Here is a 12055-nt window from a genome sequence, read left to right on the forward strand (position 1 = left end):
GTAATCAAATAAAGTTTATAGTACCCTCCAAAAATTACTTCTGCTGCTTGTTCAAATCACTTAAAATAGGTTGAACTCACACGATTGTTGAGATTTTGGGGGCCAACCTAATTGTTTTATGTTCAATCCACTTCAATTTGTTAACTTAATCTGCTGGATTTAACATAAATGAATTGTGTGGAACACTGCATTTTTTTTTACAGTGTATGAATAGGAATGAAATCAGACTGAAAAACAGTTAACTCGAAGAGAAATAGATCAAATACCTGGATGGATGGTTTTTGCTAAGCTCAAAACTTTATTGCAGTCTCCATTTGAAAGAAATAATAGTGGCGGTAAAAGGACAACAACTTTTGCTGCTTAAGACATTTTCTATAATGATTACAGAGATAGAAGTTTAATAGATTTCATTCCACTTGGTTCCTTGCATGCGCAATATTATATTTTTTATATAAAAACACTTTAACCACAGAGAATGGTTTATAACCAAGTTATAAAGCTCTCATTAGCATTATGCATAATGTATTACCATTTTAGAAATCATACTTTGGTGAAAGTAAAATGGCTAGCTATTTTCAGTCAAAATAAATTAATAAATCAAACAAATATAAAAAAAAATGTTAAATAATAATAAAATAAAATAGAATGAATTAATTAATAAAAAAGAATAAAATAAAACTAAATGGAATGAACGAATGAATAAATAAATATAATAATGTAATATATATTAATTAAATAGACTGAAATAAAATGAATGAATGAATAAATCTATAGAATAAAATAGAATGAATGAATTAATAAATAACAACAAATAAATAAAACAAATTCAAAAAATAAAATTGAAGGAATGAATGAATAAATAAATGAATAAATAAAATAAAAAAACAGGATGAAAGAATAAATTAATGAATGAATAAATGAATGAATAAATAAATAAATTAATTAATTAATAAACAAAAAAGAATAAATAAATAAATAAATAAATGAATAAATAAATAAAATAAAACAGGATGAATAAATGAATGAATACCTGAATAAATAAATACATATAAAACAATAGAATGAATAAATAAATAAAATAAAATAAAACAGGATGAATGTATAAACAAATGAATGAATAAATCAATAAATATATAAAATAAAATAGAATGAATAAATAAATGAATAAATAAAATAGCATAACCGGAGGAAGGAATAAATGAATGAATGAATGAATGAATAAATAAATAAAATACAATAGAATGAATAAATAAATAAATAAATAAACAAAATAAAACCAAACAGGATTAAAGAATAAATGAATGAATAAATGAATGAATAAATAAATAAGTAAATAAATAAATAAATGAATAAATAAATTAATAAATTAATTAAATAAAGACTGCATGCTATTACCAATTTGGTTAAATTCACATAAAAATTTGTTACATGAGCTTAAAATCTGCAATTTATCATACAACTCCATTACAGTCTAAATCTATACACTCCAAAAAAAAAAAATTTGAAAAAAGCTTTGGTCACACCTTATTTTGATGGTCTGTTTATTGAATTTAAGACACATTGCATCTACAGTATCTACATAGCAAGTAGACAGTTGGGGTTGACATTATGATGGACGTGTTTAAACTGAGAGACAATGTGACAGAATTAAAGGTTGTTCTGAATTATGTCACTGGCACAAAGATCCTGAAATGCTGATCAGTTGTGGCATTATTGCATTGTTAGATGAATCAAAACACAATCAGCAAGAACTGCACTTCATTTAGTAATAACACAATCAGGCCCGCTTGATGATGTTGATGCACTGCTATAGTCATTAATGCATTTTATAATAGGCGGAAAATTACTACTCGTCTGACTGACAACAAACCATAGAAATAATGATGCATCTAGACATAATTAAGGCATTTCAGACTGCTATAATGACAAAAATAGTTTTGATGCATTTTAAAGGTATATTTCGAGAACAAATTAACTAAATCATGACAGAGAATTTGATTTGATTTGATTGATTTTGCCCATTATCTCCTGCAATACCTCTGCAGGCCACCAGGGCCAACAGTTTGAGAAAAAAAGCGATGGTAGGGTTTAGTGTTGTTTTTTACACAACGCTTATTGAAGACTGAAATGACTAGCTTAAAAAGCGTAACAACTAATGCTAATGTGTTAGCATTAACTTAACTTTCTTGTGTGGGAGTCAGCACAATTCACGTCTCTGCTAAAGATTAAGAGAGATCAGCATCACAAATGTGATGAATTTAAACGCATTTACAAGGCAGAAATAGACACTGCTGATGCAGCAAAATTAGAGAAGACATTCACACACTCACTTTCCTTTAGCTTATTCACTGCATTTTCAGGGGCTGCCACAGTGGAATGAACCGCCAATTACTGTGATTTTTTTTTACATAGCGGATAAGGCAAATTTTGCATGCTCACAGAAAACCCCAGTATGGTTATCTGCCTTTGTTTTCACATTTGCATTGATCTGTATTTGGTATCAGAAGTGGCTTCTATGAAAGCCAGAAAAGCATCTAGATTACGCTTATTTACCAAAATAAAACATGATCATGCCTTGATTTTTCATTCTTTAAAGGGCCATGACACCCCCCTCTTTCGGTTAAAGTCTACTTCATAATTTTTTCAAAAGATGCATGATTAATGGGCGTGGAGCTCCGCGAGCATCAGGCAGGAGTGGGCGTGGCCAACAGGGGAGAAGGGGAGCGAATAACTGCTGTTGTCAGTTAGCTCACAAAATGAGACACAAAGAGGAGACGCATGAGTTTATAGTTTACAAAGTTAAAATGCAAAGAAATGAACAGTAATTTAATGCCCTGCTACATTTGTTATTCGTAATTTCATATACAGACAACCACAATTTATATCATTATAAAGATAATCGTGTTCATGTAAACACAACAAATGAGGATTCTCCCTCAATCCCCGTATCCAGCAGACTCAGTGCAGCAGGTCTCCTGACCCGTCTATTTTAACCATTAACCCTGCTGGTAATCTGGAGGATTTAGGCAAACACAGCAGCTGTAAATGTAACTTTATTATCATCAGCTTTTGAAGTTTGTTATATCAAATATAACTTAGACGCGATCGTGAGCTCCCGGAAGAAAGCGAAAACCGCTTGCACTTTTAAACAGACTCGTAAAGCAACAAAGGGACACGGCGGATTTTTCTTCTTGGCTTTGTGGCTGTTCATCAAGACGACAACAAGGTTTGTTTGAGCTCGGGTCGTCCATGGCTCGTTATTATATGCATATTGATTTTCCATGTAATGTCTCGGCTGTGTATTAGAACATGGCGGTTCCTTTGTTTTCATTCTGTCTTGCTCCACGAACTCGTGATGTATCTCTGTAACCAATCAGTGTTCAGCTGCACGTGTAGCTCCACCTTTTGTGACTCTTTCTCATGTTTGGTACCCTTTTGAAAGGGTGCTGAAAAATTGGTACGGTACGGTTCGGTACTATTTTTGACAGTGAAAACGACCATAAAAGTGTACCAAACCAAACCGTACCACTCAGTGGAAACGGGCAATTAGTGATTAGCACCTCACAGCAAGAAGGTCCCGGCTGGGTCAGTTGAAATTTCTGTGTGAAGTTTGCATGTTCTCTCTGTGTTGGCGTGGGTTTACTCTGGGTGCTCCGGCATCAGCCAAAGGAAAGTAGTTTAATGCGATTATTAACCTCCTTAATCAATATTTTTATTTCCTATTGTCTTCAAAACGTATCACCGTTATACAATGACTAGCCTATTTGCCTTAACTTGCCTAATTAAACTAGTTAAGCCTTTAAATGTCACTTTAAGCCAACCCAAGCTCATTCTGGAAACGTAGCCCCGCCAACGTTTCTGGAGACCGCGATTTACGTGGCCGGAGGTACGTAAGGCCGCGTTAAGTTTTTTTCGAGCGAACGCTGCGGGGTGGTGTGGCGCCGCTCCACCCCTCCTCTTCGCGCTCGTCTGCCGACGGCTCGTCTCCGAGTGGAGGGCTTTCCCGATGCAACCAGTTTGTCCGTTTAGCTCACAGCGTTGCGTCGGCGGAGCGGAGGCCCCGGAGAAGGAGGAGAAGCCGGCCGCGGGGAGGACGACCGGGATCGAGTCCGGGGAACAGCGGTTCCGGAAATCAGGTAAGAAGAAAAACGGAATCCAAAAAATAAGGGCGAGAACGCGGCGGGATCCAAAAACACGGTCGAAATCGAAGATGAGGGCTTTTGCTTTTTTTTTTTCTGGACGGCCTTTACAAACCGTCACTCGGGTTTAGGGAAGGAGGAGGAGGAGGAGGAAAAGGAGAGCGGCTGATACGGTCGATCCGGCGGCTTTTCGCGCGAGAACGGCGCGTGCTCCCGAGAGGCGCCCGAGACGCGAAAAAGCGCACACAGCGGCCTCTCGCGGATCCGCGAAAACAAAAACCGCTCGAATACGTACCTCCCGGGACGTAAATCGCGGTCCGCAGAAACGTCCGCGGGGCTACGTTTCCACAATGATCCCCTGTTGCTTTAAGCTGAATAGTAGTATCTTGAAAAAATTCTAGTCAAATATTATTTATATCATGACAAAGATCTTATTAGAAATGAGTGATTAAAACTCAAACAAAAAGAAATTTGTTGAATAAATGTTCTTTCCGTTAAACAGAAATTGTGGAAAAATATTCAGGGGGGCTAATAATTTTTATTATTATTATTTTTTTAATTGAGATATTTATTGCATTGCATTGCACAACATTACAGCAAATGTTACAGCATCTCAAGTTTTTTTTTTCTTTTTTGCAAAAAAGAAATAAACAAATGAAATATTCCACACACATAAAAAATAAATAAAAATTAAAAACAATAATAATATCTGTAATAGAATAAAATAGTTAAGAGGAAAAAATAAAAAATAAAAAACAGAATATCTAACCCCTAAAACCCACCCCACCCCTGCGACTGAATTCTGTCTTTAACAGTCTGTGTGGACAAGGCCTGCGTAATTCTACATTTAACAGTTATAACAATGATTATCACTTTAAAAACTGCCAGCAGCACACAGGTCTCTTTCTCTACCTGCCACACGCTCTTCCTTGTCCTTCTGCCAGATTAAGACACTCTCTCTATCCATAATTGTTTTGGGACAACCCCCCCTCCTCCTCCTGACTCCGACCGTGGCTGATTAGCATAAGCATTTAAACATTCTGACAGGGCCCTTAATAAGCAAGAGAAAAGGTTAAGAAAATCATTACTCGCTCGCAGGAGGGAGCGGAGGGTGGAGGGATGAAGCCGCGGCGTGCCGTGGTAGAGGAGCCCGGAGATTACACCCAGACACCTGCTTAGAGACAGCAAGGAAAGGTCACACAGACCCCCGGCGCGACAGCTCAAAACAAACGTGCACACACACACACACACACACACACACACAAACACACACACACAAGCGAGTGTAAATGATTAATGAGAAAAACGCAGATGAATTATTCAACAACACACCTCCCGCATTGTTCACATCAGTCTCACCTCCGCACCCTCTCAGGACGCTTTTTTTTTTTCTTCACAGAGGAGAATCAACATCGCAGTCCCACAAAGCCTTAATTACATTATTGTTTAACAAACAGGGCTGCGTCTGTGAGCCAGCTGTGAGGATTCCACTGCCTGTATCCAGCAGAGACTCATCGGATCCACCACGCTTGCATTCACAACACTCAATTATAGACATTAGAAGTCAGCGAGAAGACAAACACGGCACACATCCAGAGAACACGCGGCTGGAGCGCACACACACACAGCAGATACTTCATGGTTGAACACTGAAGTAATCACAGTGCCTACTAATCTAAGAAGTTATAAAGATAATCTATAGCTAAATACAGACACACAGCTCATGACTTTGTAGTAAACACAGTATTATACCAGACTTTTGCACAATATATTATCAATCAGTCTCATTCATTCATTTTACTTTCAGCCTATTATTAATCCAGGGTCACCACAGTGGAATGAACTGCCAACGTATCCAGCCAACCCAGGCTCATTGTGGAAACGTAGTCCTGCGGAAGTTTCTGCGGACTGCGATTTATGTCCCGGGAGGTACGTATTCGAGTGTTTTTTTGTTTTCGCGGATCCGCGAGAGGCTGCTGTGCACGCTTTTTCGCGTCTCGGGCGCCTCTCGGGAGCGTGCGCCCGCGCCGTTCTCGCGTGAAAAGCCGCCGGATCGGCCGACTCGGCCGCCCTCCTCTTCCTCCTCCTCCTTCCCTAAACCCGAGCGACAGTTTGTAAAAGCCGTCCAGAAAAAAAAAAAAAGCAAAAGCCCTCGTCTTCGATTTCGACCGCGTTTTCGGATCCTGCCGCGTTCTCGCCCTTTTTTTTCGGATTTCGTTTTTCGTCTTACCTGATTTCCGGAACCGCTGTACCCCGGACTCGATCCCGGTCATCGTCCACCGCGGCTGGCTCCTCATCCTCCTCCAGGGCCTCCGCTCCGCTGACGCAACGCTGTGAGCTAAGCGGACAAACTGGTTGCATCGGTAAAAGCCCTCCACTCGGAGGCGAGCCGTTGGCCGGCGAGCGCGAAGAGGAGGGGCGGAGCGTTCCCGCAGCGTTCGCTCGAAAAAAAATATACGCGGCCTTACGTACCTCCGGCCACGTAAATCGCGGTCTCCAGAAACGTCCGCGGGGCTACGTTTCCAGAATGAGCTTGGGTTGTATCCAGCATATGTTTTACACAGCAGATGACTTCCACCTGCAACCCATCACTGGGAAACACCCATACACTCTTCCATTCACACACATACACTACGGCCAATCAAATTCCCCTACAGCGCATGTGTTTGGACTGTGGGGGAAACCGGAGCACTTGGAGTACCCCCTCGCCAACACGGGGAGAACATGCAAACTCCACACAGAAATGCCAACTGACCCAGGCGAGGCTCGAACCAGTGACCTTCTTGCTCAGTTTTTAAGTGTAAACCTGCTTCAGATGACTCAAATGAGACTAGGGTGACGCTTCATCCTTCAACAGGACAGCGACCCTATAAACAACGGAGTGGCTACTGGACAACACTGTTATTGTCCATGGATGGCCCAGCCAGAGCCCAGACTTGAACCTGATTGAGCATCTCTAGCGCTCTGGATATCAGACTGGGTTGATGGTTCATCTTTCAACAGGAAAGCGACTCTAAAAACACAAACAATCGAACAAAGATGTGGGTAAAAGACAACTCTGAATGTATATGAGTGCACAGACTTAAATCTGATCAAGCATTTCTAGCGCTCTGGATATTAGATTGGCTTCCATTAATCTTTCAACAGGACAGTGACCCTAAAAACACAGCCAATATAACAAAGAAATGGCTATGGGACAACTCTGCGAATGTCCAAGAGTGGCCCAGCCAGAGCCCAGAATCAAACTTGATTGAGCATCTCTGGATCTCTCCAGAGATGCCTGATAGAGCTGGAGAGGTACTGCAAAGAAAGCAAACCACAACCATCCAAATGATTAAGGACAAGATCCCCAAAGTCCCAATCAACATTTGTTTTGTTCAAAAACCCATTTTACTTGGAAATAATTTTTGCAACTGTTGCCTCATGCTCACTTTTTAAGTGTAAACCCCATCAGGACATTAAACGTACAGTATTTACAGACTAATCAATGCAGTTATTTAAATTATTATATGCAAAATAGTAATAATAAAATACAGTTTATGCATGTATTGTATGTATTTATATCTGTCATGACAGATACTGTATACTGACATTAATACAGACATTTATAATACAGTACAATAATTACATTTGAATAGACATGGTTTGTTCAAATGTACTAAAAACACTTCCACACTTTATAAAAATAATTCTGACCATTCAAAAGCACTCAAACAGCATAGAAAAATATTAAATATATTTAAAGCAAAAGGTTGTATTAAATTAAAATATCACCGTTATTATTGTAGTTGTGATCATTCAATGCCACACACCAAACGTCTGAAACAAGGTGTAACAATACATACAATAACAATTTAATTTAATTTATAAATATAAAATTAATTAATTTATAAATATAAAATTAATTAGTTGATAAATATTTATATATAATACACAAAATATTATTATAATATATATATATATATATATATATATATATATATATATATATATATATATATATAGATATATAGAGGGAGAGAGAGATAGATATATTTATATATTTTATTATAGATTTAATTTTTATTGTAAAAGTATTGCACAGTCAACAAATTAAGAGTTTAAATTAAGGTTTCCAACCTCTATTAACACTATAATCTTACATTTTTCCCCCACACAGGATGAATTGTGTACCCTATCTGCGAAAGGTGCCAAGAACACATTCATTCCTTCCAAGTAAAAAAAAAAAAAAATATATATATATATATATATATATATATATATATATATATATATATATATATATATATATATATATATATATATATATACATATATATATATATATATATATATATATATAACTAACATCAAAGTAATAAATAGTCTTTAATCCTTCCTCTAAAGGCGCTTTAATTTGATTTGTGTCAATGTTTTGGCAGGGTATTGAACCGTGTGGAGTGAAGCATGAAGCTGTAGCATTAGCCCTGGCACAGTGTTGCAGTAGGTGAAGCGTTGTAATGTGATGCTCAAAGTTGACCCTGTTCGGCGTTGACCTTTGCAAGCGCAGCCAATGATTACAAGATAATTCACATGAGCTATTATTATATGGGTTGTGCCAGCACGAAAAAAAAAAAAACTCTAAACAGAATAAAAGAGAGGCATAAGACGATTTCCTATTCAGGAGTTGAAGTAAAAATTCTTATTCGTCTACTATATTTGATTTATTTTCCCAGAGATGGGTTGCAGCTGGAAGGGCATCCGCGGAGTAAAACAAGTACTGGATAAGTTGGCGGTTCATTCCGCTGTGGCGACCCTGGATTAATAAAGGGACTTGTGAATGAAATGAATGAATGAATGAATATTTGATTTATCAAGGTCATATATTTGCTTCACTATTGCACAAGTCACTACTGACTCCGAAAACTCTGAAGACTTGCTCTGCTAATAATTTGTCAGCCGTGGCCATTAAGAACAGTTATAGAGTGCATTAGTGCCACTCACTTTTTCAGCAGCGCTGCTTCCGTTAGTATTTTTCCCATCGAAATTTTCAAATCAGCCTTTGTTGAAGGGTTTCAAGCTTTCAAACAGCTACGAGGAGACTCAAGACATTACAAACTTACATTTAAAGCAAAGAAGTACATGAAAATCAGACAAAATTGTGTACTTGATGGCTTTAATGAGGTAAAGAACCCAGAACCACTGCCATTGACACAGTCAAACTGAAGAGAATGGATCTGTAAATGGAAAAAAAAAGTTCCGAACTCTTTCTAAAGCCAGAAAAACTGAATGATTTGGAGAAAGTATTTATTTAGGGAAGTGACAACGAGCCCGACTGACACTCTGAAAGAGCTCCAGCCTTTAAAAAAACAACAATCAACAGCATTTAACCAATTAGGCCTGTATGTAGAATGGCCAAACTCCATAACAGTCTGCTGGGGTTCGCCAGAAGGCACCTGAGGAACTCTTAGACCATAGGAAAATAAATCCTCTGATCTGATAAAACAAAGATTAAACTCCTTAATGCCAAGCTTCCTCACCAGGCCAATATCATTCACACAGTGATCATGGTAAAGCGACATCAGCTGTGATGATGCTTTCTTGATCATTAGTCAGGATCAAGGGAAAGATGAATACAGCATTGTACAGAGACATCCTTGATGAAAACCTGCTTCAGATCACTCTGGAAATGAGACTGGGGTGACGCTTCATCTTTCAACAGGACAGCGACCCTAAAATACAGCCAGTACGTCAATGAAGTAGCTATTGGAAGACTCAATGAATGGTCATGAGTGGCCCAGCCATAGCCTAGACTTGAACCTAATAGAGCATCTCTTGAAATCTGTATAGCAGACTGGCTTGATGGTTCATCTTTCAACATGACAGCAACCCTAAAAACATAATCATTATAACAAAGAAGTGGCTATGGAACAAATCTGTGAATGTCCATGAGTGGCCCAGCCAGAGCCCAGACCTGAACCCATTGAGCATCTCTAGCGCTCTGGATATCAGACTGGGTTGATGGTGCATCTTTCAAAAGGACAGCAACCCTAAAGAAACAGCCAGTACATACAAGAAGTGGCATTTTCATTCATTCATATATTCAATTTTCTTCGACATAGTTCCTTATTTATCTGGGTTTGCCACAGTGGAATTAACTGACAACTATTCCGGTATATGTTTTATGTAGCGGATGCCCTTCCAGCCACAATTTAGTACTGCGAAACACCCATACACTCTCACATTCACACACACACTCATACTGTAAGTGAAGTTTCACAAACTAATTTCGAGAGGAGCACGTGATATGATTGAGCATGACTGGCTTCTCATCTGTAATGTAAATGGATCGCTTTCTCCTTACTACTCTTACTTTTTCAACCCCATCTCCTCCTTTTCCTCCCTTTTCTAAGGGGGAACTCTCGGGAACTACCTGATCTCAGATCCCCTTATATGCTTATTGAGTGGGCGGGAGCCTTGGGCTCAAGTCTCTCCGAGCTCAGGGTTCTCTCCAGGGACAGCATGCCAAACCTGCTATAAACGCCAAGCATATCTAAGTGGGAACTCTTCAAAGCCAATTTAGCTTATTCGATTCACCTATAGCGCATGTGTTTGGACTATGGGGGTAACTGGAGCACCTGGAGGAAACCTACATGAACACGGGGAGAACATGCAAACTCCACACAGAAATGCGAACGCAATCTCACAGCAATTCGTAACTTTTTGATTTAGTGGCTATTTCGTATGAATTCATACGATTTAATTCGTACGATTCAGTACGATTTGCTCATCCCCTAATGACGGTTGCGGTTAGGGGTGGGGTTAGGTGCCACACCTCCTTTTTAAAAATCATACATTTTCGTACGATTGAACTAGTTTTTCGTATGATTGAACTAGTACAAATTCGTATGAATTAGCCACTAAACTGGCAAAACGTAAAATACTTACGTTTCCTCGTGAGATCAGGCTGGAAATGCCAACTGATCCAGCGGGGACTCAAACCAGCAACCATCTTGCTGTAAGACGACAGTGCTAACCACTGAGCCACCATGCCGCCCAAAACAAACCGTTTTTTTACCGTATAAAATACATTACATGTGTGTGTGTGAGAACGATCACTTTAAGATGAGGGAAACAACTGAATAATACAATGTATGACAAGTATTAAGTCTGAAATGTTAAGTCTGGGATTTAATAACTGTGAGGCTGGTGGTTTCATTACAATGGGAACAACCCGGACATTATAATTAAAGCTTCTAATTAAAGCCTCAGGGCACATTGAGATATTTATAATGCCAGCAATCTAGTCAAAACTGTATTCCTCATAATTGTGTTCTGGAGAGATGTAAGCCAAGGTTATTTTCTATTAGTGTTCAAGGCAAAAAAAAAACTCATAACAGCAATAATAAGCAGGTTTTCCCCTTAAGGCCTAATTCGGGGGATGTAGGTTTTGAAGATTTTGGCATAAAATGTCTAAATCACGCACATAAACTGCTCAAATGCCAAAGCTGGGTGTTTAAGCCAGGAGTTGCTGATGGAGATAAACACATTTGATTGAAAGTGCTGCTAAGTCCAATATCTCCAAAGGCCCAAATGAAGTGCTCAGACGGCGAGTGCATAAACTTTGCCGTCTTCTTCTTCTCAGCATATTTGGAGAAAGTTCTCTGGGGGGAGTTAGATGAGTAGAGCTGGAACGCATTTCAGGCCCGAGGATGTTAGGAGCCAGATTGGCACCGGAATGGGACGGCACTGGCACGGAGACAGTGGACAAACAGATTCTCAGCGTTGAAGACCACCGCGAGCGGAAAGAAAAGGCAGGTGCGGCTTAGCGGCGTGTCAGTCAGTTTTCCCAAACAGCAGCAAAATGCGGTGAAGTGGGAACGCTGCCCACGCGCTGGGACAGAAAGCCCATACGGACCGAAAGATAAAACAGGCCA

The 12055-nt window shown here is 39.0% G+C and overlaps 1 protein-coding gene across 2 annotated transcripts in view; it reads right to left on the reverse strand.

The window, feature by feature from the left end:
• The window catches only part of prkn (parkin RBR E3 ubiquitin protein ligase), a gene marked incomplete at its 5' end in the record, with an annotated part of 163018 nt that overhangs the window by 71359 nt on the left and 79604 nt on the right, over positions 1 to 12055 (reverse strand).

Source organism: Danio rerio, chromosome 13 (genome assembly GCF_049306965.1).
Source record: "Danio rerio strain Tuebingen ecotype United States chromosome 13, GRCz12tu, whole genome shotgun sequence".
Taxonomy (NCBI): Eukaryota; Metazoa; Chordata; class Actinopteri; order Cypriniformes; family Danionidae; genus Danio; species Danio rerio.